Here is a 16818-nt window from a genome sequence, read left to right as displayed (position 1 = left end):
TCCTTCATTAACATTAGTTCAGTTCTGCTCTGTTTGATAATCTCAGTATTATTATGGAGCAGGAATATGTAGAGTGGACAGAGCCAAAGTCTTGGCACTCTGCTCACAGCTTTGAGCCATCCAGCTGTGCCAATTACACACTCATTCTCATAGCATCTCTCTCCTCTCATTCCAAACAAATAAACAGTGCTAGCAGCAACTGTCACACACATAGTGTATCAGCATCAAAAAAGATGTGCTTTTTGGGAACATATTTAGTGCGATTTACAGTACATTGCCTGCCTCAAGTCTCAGTAACTCTCATTTCTATGTGTTATTATTTGAAGAAGCAGATGAGTTGGCAGGCGATCTGTGTGGATTTATAAATTAGATGGCAATCAATTTCCAACCATTTGCAATCTGTTTGAGACTGATGGAGATGGCTCGCACAACCTGTGCAACTTCCTTGAAACCAAACGTGTTTGGTCACTGTAAGCACGTTAATGAGTGCAGTTATTTTTGGTTAGTGGTTCTCCTTCAGTACTAGTAGTAACTTGACTTTCAGTCAGTTTGAGTCTAAGTTCTTTTGTATCTGAATGATGTGTATTTTAACATCACCTGAAGGCAGATTTGAATACCTGATTCCTGTTATGTGCTTTTCTCACAGGGTCCTGCAGTTAAAGGTTCTTTTTTACATTTACAACGCACACCTGAAAAAGCCCCTTTTGCTTATGAGGTTTTGTCTTCTCTTAACCACTGAACATCTAAACCCGAACTACTTGTAAGAATCATAGCATGTTAAGTTAGATGTGGCCAACATGGCCAACCGTTGGTCCATCATGGTATTTCCCGCTTTTAGGGTTGTCATAATTCAATTTTACATCCAAGAATATGTTTTTTTACATTTAAAATCCCAACCAATGTTTTTTTCACCAGTGGTTCTCATTATTTAACCTGGATGAACAGTACAGTAGGAATACACTGGCATTAGGTTTGATAGACACTTTGAAGCCCATCTTCTGGGCATTTCAGTGACAGTATGCAAGCTATTTGCTGTTTTTCTACTCACTGCTTTGTGTGTTAGAACCAATTATTTATTACTTAACACATAACATACTTTAAGTGGGACTAGTAATAGTAGCAATATGATATTCTAATTACATTTTGTTTAATACAAACGAGTAATGCAACTAATGAAGTTTTAAAACTTAGAAACATTTTTCACAGATGTAAATGTAATAATGGTGGCAGAGTCAGGGGTTCAATGCCCAGCTTCTGAGCTGCACGGGTTTATTGTCAGTGTTGGTGGTTGTACATGTAGCACACACACACTTCGTAATTTGTTTACAATATAAGAAGCGCACGTGTGTGTGTGTGTGTGTGTGTGTGTGTGTGTGCTTGGGCCTGCCTGCCTGTCTGTTGGTTCAAATGCTAATACATTCATGTCTCAGCACTTCTCTTGTTTACTTCTTTACTTATACTTGAAACTATACACCATCATCAGCATAAAAACTTTCCGTGCTGCATGCCATTAGCCCATATAGCAACTTTTATATTTAAAAGGAAAACCACACAATAATTTTCTATTAGTCCTCCCTTGAACTCATATCTCCTCCAGCTCAGCTACTTAGCATCAAAGTGTGCTTGAACTTTTCAGAGCCTTCCTTTTTAGCCATAGTCTTTAAAAGGGCCTCAGCAGTAATGACACCACACAGAGGAAGATTTAATAGAATATGGGCTGTATGGGTTGTGTAGAAGGTCCACAGATAATTGTATTAGACAACCATAGCCATGCTTCCTTCACAACAATGCACAGGCTTGGCCCTGGTCCACTCTGAAGTTTAATGTGAAGGCCCTGACCTGGTGACATCTGCAGCGCTTCGGGCACCAAGTGTGTTTGTAAGGAATCTGTTATTTTTTCTGTATTAAGGCACAAAATATAGTAGCTGGTGGTGGATGCTACTAGAAACACATTTTGTGCAACATGTAAACAGATTTCAGCCTAATCTGTGTCTTTTTTGTGTGTGTTTTTAATTCTGTCCTGCCTGGCAGCTTTTGCAATCAGACTTATGATCTTAATGCGCTTGTTGTGCCAAACATGTCTCGCTTTTCCAAGATCAGTTCTTTAAATTCTCTGTTAGCTCCTCTTGTTTGTGTCTTTCTTTTATCCGCTTATTTCTTCATTTCCATTTGTGTTATTTCAGTTATTACATTATATGTGGTATACAGTATGACAATGTCTAAGGCAAGACAGGCAGGAAAGGAGAAAAAAAGGTAGGGATAATAGGGGAAGATGTAATAAAAGGATACAGTACAAATAGAAATGCACACTGGATCGCCAACTGCAACAGAAAAAATTTGGAAATGCTTCTTCTGGTGTGTGTGTGTGTGTGTGTGTGTGTGTGTGTGTGTGTGTGTGTGTGTGTGTGTGTGTGTGTGTGTGTGTGTGTGTGTGTGTGTCTGAGTATGAAAAAAAAGAGAGACAGAGAGTGTCAAATGTGTGTGTGTCTTTGTCATGAAATGTACTTGAAATTGAGAAGCTACAGTAACACTAACCAGGAGTCAAAGACAGATAGAGATGGATCCACGAGAACCGGGCCATGCGCAGCCCCCAGGAGTACCGACGACCTAAGGCCACACATCTCGACCCATCCCAGCAGGAGAAAGAGAGAGGCTGCAGGTGTGAGCCGAGATCAGGGACCCATGCAGGGCTCCAGGCAGTAAGGAACCCTCCCCCTGCCACCCGGGACCACCAAAGGAGCACATCAAAGACTACACTAGAATATCCAGCCATGCTCCGTAGCCGGATCTGTGTTGCTTGGGACACTTTCACTTTAGTTATGACACAAGAAAATGGTGCCATGATGTCAGCTTGGACAGGGTTATGACCTGAAATCAATCAAGGCCAAATAACTGCTACTCTCCAAGTAAAGAAAAACTTTGATGGACCTTATATAGGCGGTACTTCTCCAAATCTCAGAAAGGCATATTGTAAAGTTGAATTGTTTAAGTAAGTAAAACAAAAATATTCATCTGAGCAGAGCAAGCAATACTTACTCTGGGAAATATGTGTCAATTAAAACATGCCAAACTGAAAGCTTACATCCCATAAAGGACGTTGATTGTTTGCATCCAGCCTGTAAAGTACTGCCACCTGGTGGCCACAGTTGGTTATTGTCTCTGGAGGCTAGCTTGTGTCTGAGCCACTGGAATGTGTAGTTGTTGTCATTTTCATGGGCATGGCAGCATTCACCAGTATTTAAACTCTAAAATCGATCTCAGTGTTAGCACAAATACATTCCTGTTATTTATACGTTGAACTTGTTGGCTTTAATAAAGTTTCTTGTGTCTTGGTTTTATTTTAACAGCAGCTGTTTTTCTGTTATGTTATTGCTCAATTATAAGACGATAAAAAAACACTCGGGAGGGTCACCAACAATTTGCCTACTGTTTGTGTTTGCCATCCTGAGTAATGGCAGTGGGCGTTACCTCAAAATAAGGTTAAAATACTTCTCCAGTCAAACACCTGGAAGCCTTAGCTTTAACCCCATGATCAAAAAAACCAACCAACAAAAAGAGCAACTTTCCCTGTCTTTGTACCTCGAGGCCCTCCAGCCAGGCTCCATTATTAATACACTTGTCTGCTAAATGCTTTATCCATCCTTTACCTAACTTAGTTTAAATCAAATCCCAAAATGTCCCCATCTCCAACCTCATCTCTCTTGTGCATTTTCGGTTCTTGCAAAAAGATCTCATAAGTACCAAAACACACACACAAATGTCGAGCACTCTGTGACGTTAGCGATGCTATCTTGAGATCAAAGTAGCTGGCTGCCTTTTATAACTCAAGTAGTCCAATTTCATTCAGAAGCAGACACCCCGAGAAGGCTTTTGATAATCTACACTGTCTGATGAGATTTCCATTGAAATAAGTTAGCAAGAGGAAAGGAAAGATACAGAACTGGGAAGTAAATCTGAGAGACGAGGAAATGGGACAATTGAAGGAAGAATGATGGGGGAGTGGAAGAAGACGGCACAAGAAAGAAGACAAAATGGAGAAAAGAAGTGGAGACAAGAAGCTCTGTAGTTAAAGCTGATTGATCAATCTATTTTTGCTCATTTTTTGAATTGCTTCTGTCGCAGCATCTTTGCTCCATGTCTCCCTGAATCACACTCCGTCTCTCATGCCCTCACTTTTCCAGTGTTTATAAGTCATCTGTCAGATAGGCAGACATGTAGATGGAACAAAACTCGTCCCTGTAATTTATTCTGCTGTTTTTGCCAGCATTCATTCCTTCTCCTGCATGATGACTTCCATTTGTCAGCCGCCTCTGCGTCTTTAAAATGAATCCATTTGCCTCTGAGTTGCTCCGTTTCTTTATTGCGAAGAGATGCAGTTTGGCAACAAATGCTAAAAGATGAAATGAGAATTGGTGTCGTGATGACTCAGTGGGTTCAACTATATTCTCGCAACATCAAATCTGACTCATGACTTCCTCTGCGTGTCAGCTCCCTCTTCTGCCCTTCCTTCTCGCTAACTGCCATAATAAAAATATAATAGGAATGGGGGTAAGACGCCTGCTTTAATTTGTTTAGACCACAGCTTGAGTGCTGCTCTTACAGCCGAAAGATCTTTGCATCAGCTGGAAAATTTGTCAATAAAAAAATCGGTTCATGAGGAATCACAGTAAATAATCAAATGTGTTTAAGCCTTGTGATGTTTTCATTAATCTACTGAAAGGAGCAACAGTAAATGGATCTGCTATTCTATGTGTATGTGCAGCTTGATATGTCAATGTGCTTCTGCTCCGTGGGTTTGAAGTATCGATCACAACATTGCTGCCGTACCTGATAAAGTGATAATAAACTAATTCTGAACTTCTTGTTCTTGTTTCAGGTGTCAGAAAGGACTGACAGTGGAAGCAGATGACAGAAAGGTCAGTTTGAAAGCTTTTTTTTCAATCGCAACTTATTTTTTGTCACCAGCACAGGAAGGAGACTCTCCCTCCTTTGACCTTGTTCCTGTGGACAGACCCTGGGTCCGTTCAAACAAAACAAAACAAAACACATAGAAAGTATGGAGCAGCGAACTGGAGGAGAAAGAAAAGACATGTTTGAGTGTGTGAGAGTAATGCAAAAGAAGCATTTTGAGATCACATGTGGCAGCTACTCATTAGATGGACTTTATAGCAAACGTTTTCACAACCCCCCCCCCCCCAAAAAAACAAACAAACAAACAAACAAACAAACAAAAAAAAAACCAATCCAAATGCTTGCACACTCACACACATATAATGTCAACCATTGACAGGCCAGTATGAGCGACTGTGCACCATCAGGTCAGAGTGGACAACATCTACAAGTAGGACAGGCTGCAGGAGTGAGACCGCCCTCGATCTGATCATAGTGGCTTCTATGTGAAACTGCATCCACTCTGCGACATCTGCTGTGGGGTCCAATCAAACCACAGATACGACGCATAAAAGATTTCCTTTGCAAACAACTGATGCAGTTTTAATAAGCTAATTAATGAAGCTGTAATCTGTCACTTAAGGGCTGTTTAAGCAGCTGAGCCACTTTAGCTCTGATTATGCTTCATCACCGATCTGATGGTGAATTTTCCCATAAAGGAAACTCATCAAGATTGGAATATAAATATTTTTAAGCATTTAAATAAGGGTTAATTTGCTTAAGCATAAGTGGATGTTTGTTTATCAAATGGTCATAAATAACAGAAAATGTTATGTAAAGTAACGCAGACTTATTACCATAACACAATTGTCAAAATTATTGGTGTGCAATGAATTTGCAGTTTTGTTGTCTTTGAAATGGTTTGTGTGAAGATGGAGGTCGGGCTGCAGCCAGCTGCCATCTTCAAAGGGGCTTTGGTGCAAGTCAGCGATTAAATGGCAGTGCAGAGCCATCAGTGTAATATCAGTTTATGACTGAAAGGAGTGATGCTGGCAATAACATGCAAACTGTTCATGATTATACATGATTCACTACCATACATTGTTGTAACTCTCAGATCTGTTGCATAAACAGAACAATTCACATCACCTACTCAGATCTAGAGTCCTGCTCATATATTTGAAACAAATCCATGTTAATCGCCTCTTGGGGATAAATAAAGTCTTTCTGATTCCGATCAAAAGATAACCAATGACATCGCTGTGTGATTTTTACTCTAATGGCACTGAAATGATTTTATAGCTCAGAGACATTTTATAGGCTAATTGAATTATATTCAGGTCATGTACATTATACACACATTATATTCTTATCTCTTCTCTATTGTTTTGCAGTTAAACAGAAGTCCAACACATCAGGGTAGTTTTTTTTAATTTTACATTTGTTATCAGTTCAAATGCAGGCTCCAGACTTGTTGAGGAATTTTGGAAAATTCAGATTTAATGAGAATATCAGCACAGCGTGATGCTTCTGCGTGTTTAGACGATACACCAGCTCAGGCATGTCAGACACATCTGTGTACATATGGCCCTGCTGTTGTGCATGTGATTGATGTGATTATGAGCTATTGCCCCTGCTGCCTGGGAACATGTAGGGCTAAATTTGACAACTATGTGAACTCCACATGGAAGCTATTTGAAATATCTGAGTCAGACTTGAGGACCACTGCAGATTTTAAAGGCCTGGTCAAACTTTGATTCATTGTGATGAACATGAGCATGAACTATTTAGAGTGCTATTAATAATCCATCTTTAATTTGTCTTTAAAGGAAAGATAAAGCTTTCTCCATCTCCATGTTGAAATGTAGTCAATTAGACAAACATGAAATTGAAGTACTCTCCAATATATCTCTATTGTGCAGGGCCAGTAATATGATTTTATGAATGCAATTCTCATAAATCTGCAGTCAAACTACTGTTTGTGTTCTCCTGTCTACATAACAGGACACAGTTTTGGCTGTGTTGTTGTTGCAGTAAATGCAGAAATGCTCCACAGTCAAATAATCAGATTGTTAATTTACTTTTTTTAAACTTTAAACTTCTTTAAAAATGATTTTTAACCATCAGCTGCCTGATCCAACATGTATGATAGCTGCAGATTTATCATCCTGGGTCTTAGATGACAACAAACATGCACCTCCAATAAACAGCCCGAACTTAAACACAGCTATTTTACCTTTAAATAAAAAGACTGAGGGAGGTGATTAATCATCTCTTTATTGCTGAGTTTTTAAGTTTACCTTCCCCTCTGCTCTTTTCAACAGATCTTCTTTTTATATCAGCCGTGCAAAAGTGTCCTGCATGCGTTTTACTTTGTTTTACTCTATACATCCCGCTATAGTACTTGACTGTGTGTAGTCTGATAGTGCCTATGTACTGAACAGAGATGTGAGTCATCAAGAAGGTTGGTACACACTCCTTCCAGTCCCTGATGACCAACTCTCTGTGTTCAGGGAGTGGTTGTTCACTGGGCACCATCTCACCACATTTTGCACCTCCACTGTGTAGACTGATTCATCATTGATTAAAGAGAAACTGGTGCCAAACCGTGATGATGCTTTGACAAGAAACTGAGGATCCAGTTACATATACTGGTGAGCTGAGATCCAACTGGTGCAGTCTGTGGGTGAGCAGTATTAAAGGCAGAGCTACTGTCTACAAATAGCATCCTAACATATGTGACCCGTTCCTCTTGATGAGTCAGGGCTGTATGGAGAGAGGGATGGTATCCTGTGATGTGATTGCAGAGAGGTAAGGATATTGGCCTCGATTTGGGAGAGGACCAGTCTTTCACTTTCAGTTTGCTTTCTCTGGCACTGAAGCATCGATGGCTGACTTGAGGCATGCATGGACCGTTTCCACAGATAGGAATAAGTTAAAGATACACAGATTTTAGTCCTGGATCTCCATCTGGTCCAGCAGTTTTCCATGGCCTGGCCTTGCAGAGTTTAGTGTGGGAGACTCGGCATGCACTGTGGTTGTTATCTTCGTAAGTGGAGTGTGGTTACTGGAGTAAAAGTGGGCAACAAAAGTGCTGACTTTTTTGGCCAAAGTGTTGTGCCTTTGTGGTCAGTTAATGGCTGTGATGCTTTTCCACATGCCCCTGGTATCATTGCTGTTAAAGTGATCCTCCACACACTTCCTGGAGATAGATTTTTTTTTTACTTGACCTGGTAACACTGCAGGCTGTGGGGATCTCAGAGTTATGCTTTGTGAAGGGATTTCACCTCTTTGTTCATCCATGTCTCGGTATTTGGGATGGATTTTATCTTTTTGTCCATGATTGTTCAGATAGTAGCACCTGTAAGAAGAACAGTGGATGTATATTCCTGTGTGCTCTGTGCAGAGCACACAGTTCCCATTGTGTTTGTTCAAAACAGTCCTGGAGTTGTTGTTTCTGCACAGCTCTGTGTGCGGCCATCAGAAACAATGGAAGATGGTCAGAGTTGCACGAGTTGGAGTAGGGAGGGCTTGTAGGAGTCGTTAACATTGCTGGATGGTTTATTCCAGCTGTTTGTTGCCTCGGTAGTGCACTGCACATGTTGATCTGTCAACAGTATTTCCTGTTTCTGTCAGGATACTCTTAAAGTTAAAGGAAATGATGTTTGCAAATTTCACCACTTTTTAATAATTCCATGTGTCTGTATAAACACTTCATGCTTTTGTACTGTAACAGAATTAAAAGCACAGATAAAGAACAAATGAAGAAAACATAAGAAAGTGCTTAAGTGCTGCGTTTATTTCTGCTTAATAGTTGAACATCCTCCAAATGTTGTGATTTGGTGATTTCTGCCAGAGAAACGCACATGATCAACACAAAAGATAACAGTGAGCTTCTCAACTCACGTTGTTTGTTTTGGAGAATGCTCTGAATACCAGAAATATGATAATAATTAAAGATTAATACATTTTTTTTTCTATTCTGATCCCAGAATCTGTGTTTGATGGGTGGGGGAGCCTTTCACACACTACCCTACAGTAGTGGTGATGCTGGAGGCAGTGGAGGATTTATGTAGTAAAGCACAAGTTTATGTAAAAATTGTAGCTACGTAAGAAAATGACTTTGCAGGAATCTTGTTGTCTTTTTATATGAGCTCTGCCATAATGTTTTGTGCATTTTTATGCTACTAGGTTTTAAACTTGCACATCAGTGACATTAACACTTCACAGTTAATGATCTCTTGTGGTCAATATGTAAGCAAAGAAGCAAACAGTAACTGAAAAACAAGCCCTGATGCAAACGCAAGAGGGAAACCATTTGGACTTAAACATCTTTATTAAAGAGGGAGCAGTGGAGAAAGAGAAACAATTAATTCACTGTTAGCTTGCTTACTGGGACTACAGGGAGGGAGTTAAACAGATGGATCATATGATGCTTCATTGCCCCAATATGTGAGTGCTGTGTTTAGCTACGGTGCCCTGGAGAAGTTCATTTATTCATGGAGGCCTTTATGGAAGAATCTTATAGATACTGAAAGGAATCTGTTACTATTTTAACAGATATGAGTTTTGACATGACTGGGATTATGGAAGTTGATCAGTATTATGTTTGTTTTTTAAAAGAAGAAATGATAAGTAAAAGATGACGTTGTAGTCCAACACCAGGCTGGTTATACAGGAGGAATCTGATCTGAGGCCACCTGGTTGTTGAACATAGACATATATGTTGATGTGATTAACTTCAAATGTGCACTCACAGTTCAGAAGTCCTTTGTTATGTATGATTGTCTATCATGGGGGAACAATTACAAACAAGGAGAGAACCCAAAAGACTGGCGACAACTGAACCTGATACCAAACAAGCAACCAGACCAGCTCGATCCAGTTCCATGCAGGGTTTCTTTGAGGTCCATGAGCACGTGGACAGAGCCCAGTACTTTCTCATAGCATATATGCTGTTTTTGCATAAACACAAAAGAAAAATGAATGAAAGCTGGTGTCCATGGATTTTAAGGTTTCTGTGCGTTACTTTATGGCATTAAAAGGTTGGTATGGTTATGAATGTTTTTAATTGGAACAGTCAAGTTTTCTCTTAGACTTTTCCCCTAGAGCTGCAAAACATCAGCAGACCAGATTTTCAACTGAAGTGTTTTTTCCCCCCAAAAAACTCAAAAGAAAACTTCAAACCTTAAATATTCTCCATCCATAAGATTTCTGATTGAGTTCCAGTAAGACAGTCCCAGCACCGTTCTCTTGAATGAATTCCAATAGATTTAACTCCTTTAAGTTTGTTGTGTGGTCTTTGAAGTCTGTTCAAACCGAAACCAATCCCCGTGTGCAGCACGCCTGTCTTCAGACACACGTGCGGCAGATGGTTTGTTCACGTCTCTGGGTGAAAAAAATATAGAAGAAAAAAGAAAAAACCCTTCACTTCTCCAAAGTTATGTTTTATGTTTAAAGACTTTAACAAAGCATTGAACCAATCAGTGAGTTGACTGTGGATCAGCAACTCCTTGGACTGAATTTTCACCTTGTGGTCATACGCCAACCAGTCAAGTTACAGTTCACACCCATGTCTGTTCAGACTCATATGAAGACAAACATGTGAATAAAAGATCCTATTAATCGGCTTAGTAACCAACCAATTGTAAATACTGTCACAGTCTCCTCTTCTGTTTACATCACAGTGAACTCGACCTTTGGCCCTTTCTGTTTGTTTGAAATCTGATTTTATCCTTTCATCAAGTGAACAATAACTTCTTCAGATTAACACAAAATAACTTCTGCCACTAAACGGTCGCTTTTGTAAAACTCTTGCTGAAACAGGACTGTTTCAGCAATCCCCCTTATTTAAGGAGACGGGGGACCTGAACCCCATTGTCTTTAATCCACTTTGTGAGATAAAAATAGAAAATGATTACAGATAATCTGGACTTCCTGGTTTGTTGTCTTAATCAGTGCCTTTGGGGCCCTTTTTTGTTTCTTCTTTTAGTCTTTTAATGAATCCAGTTATGCAATGACACTAATCATTTGCATAATGTGGAAGCATAACATGTTGAGTAAGGTGGTTGTTGTGAATGATGGTGAAGTGCGAGCGTGCATTAGAGAGTTAAGGGTGACCTTTGTGAGACATCACAGGTCAAAGGCAATAATTCAAAATCATTGTTTCATAGAGCAACAAAATAGTCCCTGATCTCCGACAGGGTCAGTTTAAAATTGTTTCCAAAAAACAAAAATATTCCACCTTTGTTGGTCCCTTTGTTCCCAGAGACAGTGGGCCAGGCTGCAGAGCCCAGCATTGACAGGCTCTTCAGCTGGACTTTGACACCAATTATCCTGCCACACTAGCTATACAAACTCACACAATGTCTGTTGACTATTCTGTCACACAACCTCTGGAGTCTTTCTCACTTCTACCACCCTTATTACGTCTCTCTGCCTGCCTTTCTTTGGCCCTCATCATTCTGTCTTTGCAGCTGTCAGACCATTGTGAAATACCACCACCTCCCCAAGAGGTTCACAGTATTTTCCTTTGTGTCATCATATCTGTGTTCACATGAAAAAGGCCTGAATGTGATAAATGTATATTTCCAAGGCCAGTTTCAGATCCCCAACAGTGCTGTGTTAAAAACATACAAGGGTTGTGTTTTTGTGGAGTACTATGAAGGTGATTCTCTTGTTACGGAGCTGTATTGACTTAGTCATTTGTGCTATAAACCTAACCTGCTCCAGTTTAGACAGCGCAAGATCCATATGATGCAATGAAGGTCTTAAGTTTTTCGGCAGTGTCTCAAGTCTTTGTCTTTCCCAGATCAACTTTTTGCTGCCTTTTTTCCAAGCTTTAAATATGCTGAACTTTATGAATGTAGTCTTTACCAGTTATTCTGACCACAGCTTTTAAAGAGTGCACGTTTAATACTACATTACTCTGCAGCACAGAGAGATGTCACAGAATTATGTGTTACGATGTGTTTTACCACCTACCACTGATCCAATCATCTGGTTGGGTATGTTGAAATTTGAAGTACAAGGTCCAGGTTCAATTAAGTTTTCTTTATAAGGGCACCAAATCACAACAATAGATTGCTTCAAGGCCCAATTGTGAGGTAAAGACTCTACAATTATACAAAAAAACAGAGAAAACCCAACAATCATATGACGCCCTATGAGCAAGCACTTTGGCGACAGTGGGAAGGAAAAACTCCTTTTTAACAGGAAGAAACCTCCGGCAGAACCAGGCTCATGGAGGGGCCTGCAGAGCGAGAGCGAAGTGCTATGGTCCTACAAGGTCATTAAGATTAGATGGGGCCTGATTATTTAAGACCTTGTATGTGAGGAGCAGGATTTTGAATTCAATTCTAGATTTAACAGGAAGCCAAAACAGGAGAAATCTGCTCTCTCTTTCTAGTCCCTGTCAGGACTCTTGCTGCAGCATTTTGGATCAGCTGAAGGCTTTTCAGGGAGTTTTTAGGACTTCCTGATAATAATGAATTACAGTCGTCCAGCCTGGAAGTAATAAATGCATGAACTAGTTTTTCAGCGTCACTCTGAGACAGGATATTTCTAACTTTAGAGATGTTGCACAAATGGAAGAACGCAGTCTTACATATTTGTTTAATCCTTTAGAGCCGGTCAGAGCGGGCACGCTCTGTTTTGCGTAACTATTTTTAAATCCCGGTAGCTCTGCAACCACGTAAGCTGGCGCAATAATTTTCTTTGCATATGAAACCGGAGGAGTTGTACTTACATCTTATGCCATCAGCTTGTCCTCGGTCACGGTTTCCTTCCACATATAGCTTTGCAAAAACTGCATAAAAAGCACTTGCAGCAACAAAAACATGATATTCCAGAAACACGCTTTGCCGATCCGATCAGCTGTTCATAACACTTCCTACGTTGGAATAGACGTCAGCACGAACTTTTGCATGTCCGCCATGACCTGCCCGAAACCGGAAGTGACGTCATTTTCGCGGAAATGTAGTTTTTTTTTTTTTACCATCAGGGCCTCATGAGCCTGTACTGGTGTTTTTAAAAGTTATCTTTGACTTTATGACTTTCTGTGTCGTTTCTGGGATGCTGAGGACTCATATTGCACTGCTGGAAATAGTTTATTTTGATGCATATGCTGTTATTTTGCAAATTTGCATGATAATATTTATTTTCGTTTTTCCTGCAGTATATAAAAATTGGTGTATTTCAAAAATAAAACTATGAAGACACTCAAAATAAATTTCCTGTGCTGGGAAACTATTTTGTGCAACTTTTTTGTATTTACAGTTTTGAGGGATAAGCCTCTTAAATTTCCCTAACTAGAAATATATGTTAAAAAAGCAAAAACGATTTTCAATTTTTTGGTAGTTTATTACACTTTTTTACAATTTATGTAATTACGATGCACTTAATGAATACATATTATTAAAATCTGGGCTATAATTGTTGTATTGATGTATAGCAACTTGAAATGCTCCCAAAAATGGCTCCACACCATGTAAAAATATAATATAAGCTCTGGCGGACTTGGTTCTATGGTAGGTCTTAAAGGGTTAATATGTGCGTTGAAGGACATGTCCTGGTCAAAAATGACACCAAGGTTCCTCACAGCGTTACTGGAGGCCAAGGTAATGCCATCTAGACTAAGAATCTGGTTAGATACCATATTTCTAAGATTTTTAGGGCCGAGGAATCTCAGTTTTATTTGAATTTAGAAGCAGAAAATTAGATGTAGTCCAGGTCTTTGTATCCTTAAGACATTCCTGCAGTTTAACTAATTAGTGTGTTTAGAATAAGTGATGTGACAATAAAAACAAATGAAGTAGGAGGTTCTGGGGATTTGTGCCACAGAAACTGTGACTTTTTTTTACATTTCTGTAATATATCATAGAAGAGAGACTATGGAGGCAATTTGCCTCAGCGAGCCTGCTCCTCCTTTTCCTTCATGTCATACAAGTACTTTTACATTTTAACACCTTGACACTCCATGGTAATGCAAAGATAATACAACAGGCAGGTATCCAGAACTGACAGAACCACTGTCCTTTCTCTGTTTAACCTCTGATATACATTATGAGCATTTTATTGGTGCCTTAGCCTCACACTGTGACCTTGACATCCTCCCATCGTCCTCCCATCATCATTTTACTCCATTTTCTGGTTTGAACCTTAAAAGGGAATGACAGAGTCACTAAAGATGGGACGGAGGACGTGAAGTTCCACCACACAACATTGCACTGTCCCGTTAACAAGCAGCAAACTTTGTGATTTCCTGGTAGCAGTATATCTCGGTTATACGATTGAAAAAAGAAATTCAAAAATATTAAGTGTGTGCGTTAAACTGTCTGTCACATTTACAATGTCCCAGTGCTTCACTTCACAATCACCAACAACTTGGAGAATATTGTGCTTGTGGCTTTTCATCTTAGATCTCATCATGTCAATCTCAAGGCAGAATCTGTATTTGTGAGATTCACAATGTTGCAAGGTTTATGTTTCACATTATCAAGAAATAATTACTTCTCAAAAGCAAAGTAGATACTCAGTGGAGGCAGTAGAAGTGGCACGAACTGGAAGGGAGTTACTCACTAATTAATTCTGACTGTTGCCTGTTCTTTGATTCCATTAAGGTAATGGCAGCGCTGCATTTAGGCTTTTGACTGTGTCTCCAGTGCCACTGATCTTCCTGATTATTCTGTTGTAGACAAGAAACTACACCATTAACATCAAACCATAATGGCTCACCGAACATTAGGATGATAAGTCAATTTTAGTGTGTGTGTGTGTGTGTGTGTGTCAGGAGCTCAGCGCTAGATTCTATCGTGTTTGCATTTTTATCACATTTCTCCTCCAACAGGCAATAAACACACTGTGTGAGTAAATGTGAGGAAAATTTATGAAGAATTTTGGACAAATGTTCTTGTGAACGGCCAAACAATAACATATAATAACACATGCCTCCCTACCTAAATAACAACTGTCACATGTAAATGTGTGATTGATATATATAATTCTTTATGAGCTATATTGGAGTATTTTGTACTAGCATTTCAACAAGGATCTAAAGAACGGCTCTTTAAGACCACCGACATCGGTCTAGCAATGAAGCTTTTGTGTCAGAGGTCCACACAAGTGTCTTGTTTTTAGTGGCTGTGCTTTAGTAACAGGATGAGTCTCTTACCCCCAAAATTACATATTAACACTTTAAATCTGAAGCAACAGGCTTTAGATTTAAAGGAAGTTTTAATGTTGTTGAGAATCAGATATTAACCAAAATAGTTTTAATGCCTAAAACTAACCAAGCACTGAGTGACAGTGAAAAGTAAATTGAAACGAATTGGCTGGTCTCAAAGTTGGACATGAACCACGGCCTGCTGGCTGACAAACTGATGGAGCTCTCCACCTTCCTCCTAATGCACATTTTTATCCTCCCTACGTAAATCCCCACGTTATCTTTAGCTACACAGAGAACAGGAATTTGGAAATTCAACCAGAGATGTTATAGAGATGCCGTTCTCCAAACATACAGCAGTGGTGGAGATGATGCTGTTTGAGGGTAGAATGCTGGATGGCTGAGAAGTTGACCTGAACAGGACAGAAGACAGCTGGAGTTCATAGTGAAGAGGAAGAGGCACAACACTTCATCAAAATCAAAAAAGGGCACATGAGAAGCACAAACAAACGTTTTCATTGGTTTAACACTAAACTAACAACAGCACGAACTTAGAGTAGCGCACAGTAGCGCAACACACATTGTTGTCCCCAACTGAGAGTACACAGCAGCAGTGTGGCTCTTTGGACTGTCTGCCTTTAAAAGGCTCTTAGGATCAAAGCACAAATGCCAAAGATTGAAACACTGACCATGGTGTGGACATAAAGGAGACATTACCAGATAAAAGTCGTCATTTTTCACAAGACAGGAGAAAAATGTATAAACAGTCTATTTCTGTTCATAGCTCTGTAATTTATGTTATGAACCTTCAGAGTTCTAAGGGTCACTTTTCATGTTTGTGCTTCATTTTATTTTACAATTTTCCTTTGTGAGAAAGATTTTAATGTCACAATCAGGAGTGCTATGAAAATAGATTTTAATGTGACTGATTTCGCATCCTCACAGGAAGTACAATTCAGAGCATCAAATACAATGTTTAGCAAACACATCTTCTAATGGTCGTCCCCACTGCCTGAGAGGAACTGCACACAAAACCAGTAATTGAGCTCTGTATGTAATTAAATAAAATGTGCTCTCTCTGGTTCAAAGTTATTTCCACAATTCATAAAAAATACATTAAAATGGTGGTTACACTAAATCTATTAGTGATTATAGTAATTGTAAGCATCAGTCTGTGTCATTAGAGGTGAGCTTTTTGCCTTGAGTGAGCGCCCATTATCCATTTCATGTCCCTCTGTGCCCACCCATGGCCTTCACTTTGCACGCTCGCACGTACACCCCCACACAGTTAAACTGGGATGTGCGCTGTATTCTTTTGTGCACAGTTTGGAGCTTGCTTTGCAGACACACACACTCAGAACCTGCTCTGTGTGGCTTTCAGACCACCTGCTTAATTCAGCCTCGCTCCTTCCTTGGAACGAACACACACACACACACACACACACACACACACACACACACACACACACACACACACACACACACACACAGGCGCAGGCGCATTCCTGCATACAGATAGCGATCTTGCCTCCGGAAGTTGCTGTGAGTTCTATAGCAGGATCAGCTCTTGTTAGCGTAACATCAGGTACAACGAGGATCCCAGCATCAGCCTTAATTGCATTCCTCTGGGCTCAACTCGCCTCCCCTGGAGAGTCAACAGTCTCCTTTGTGTCTTTGATCTTCACGAGACTTATTAACTGCCATGGCAACCGCAGGGGCTTCTGGGACAGCCGTACCATTGGGCCGTTTATTATTGGACAGAATTA

The 16818-nt window shown here is 39.9% G+C and overlaps 1 protein-coding gene across 4 annotated transcripts in view; it reads left to right on the top strand.

Annotated features, from left to right (window-relative positions):
* Positions 1 to 2427: 2427 nt before the first annotated feature.
* Positions 2428 to 16818, top strand: part of si:cabz01090165.1 (uncharacterized protein LOC100333421 homolog) — a 308652-nt gene continuing 294261 nt past the window's right edge. For all 4 annotated transcript variants that reach the window (XM_042227017.1, XM_014338648.2, XM_005937960.2 and 1 more), the window contains exon 1: positions 2428 to 4916. The gene's annotated coding sequence lies outside the window, so the exon portion shown is untranslated. The remainder of the gene's footprint in view (positions 4917 to 16818) is intronic.

Source organism: Haplochromis burtoni, unplaced genomic scaffold (genome assembly GCF_018398535.1).
Source record: "Haplochromis burtoni strain Fernald_Lab_line unplaced genomic scaffold, NCSU_Asbu1 Contig_238, whole genome shotgun sequence".
Lineage (NCBI taxonomy): Eukaryota > Metazoa > Chordata > Actinopteri > Cichliformes > Cichlidae > Haplochromis > Haplochromis burtoni.
Note: the sequence above shows the minus strand (reverse complement) of the source record. Positions and strands in the feature narration are given on the sequence as shown.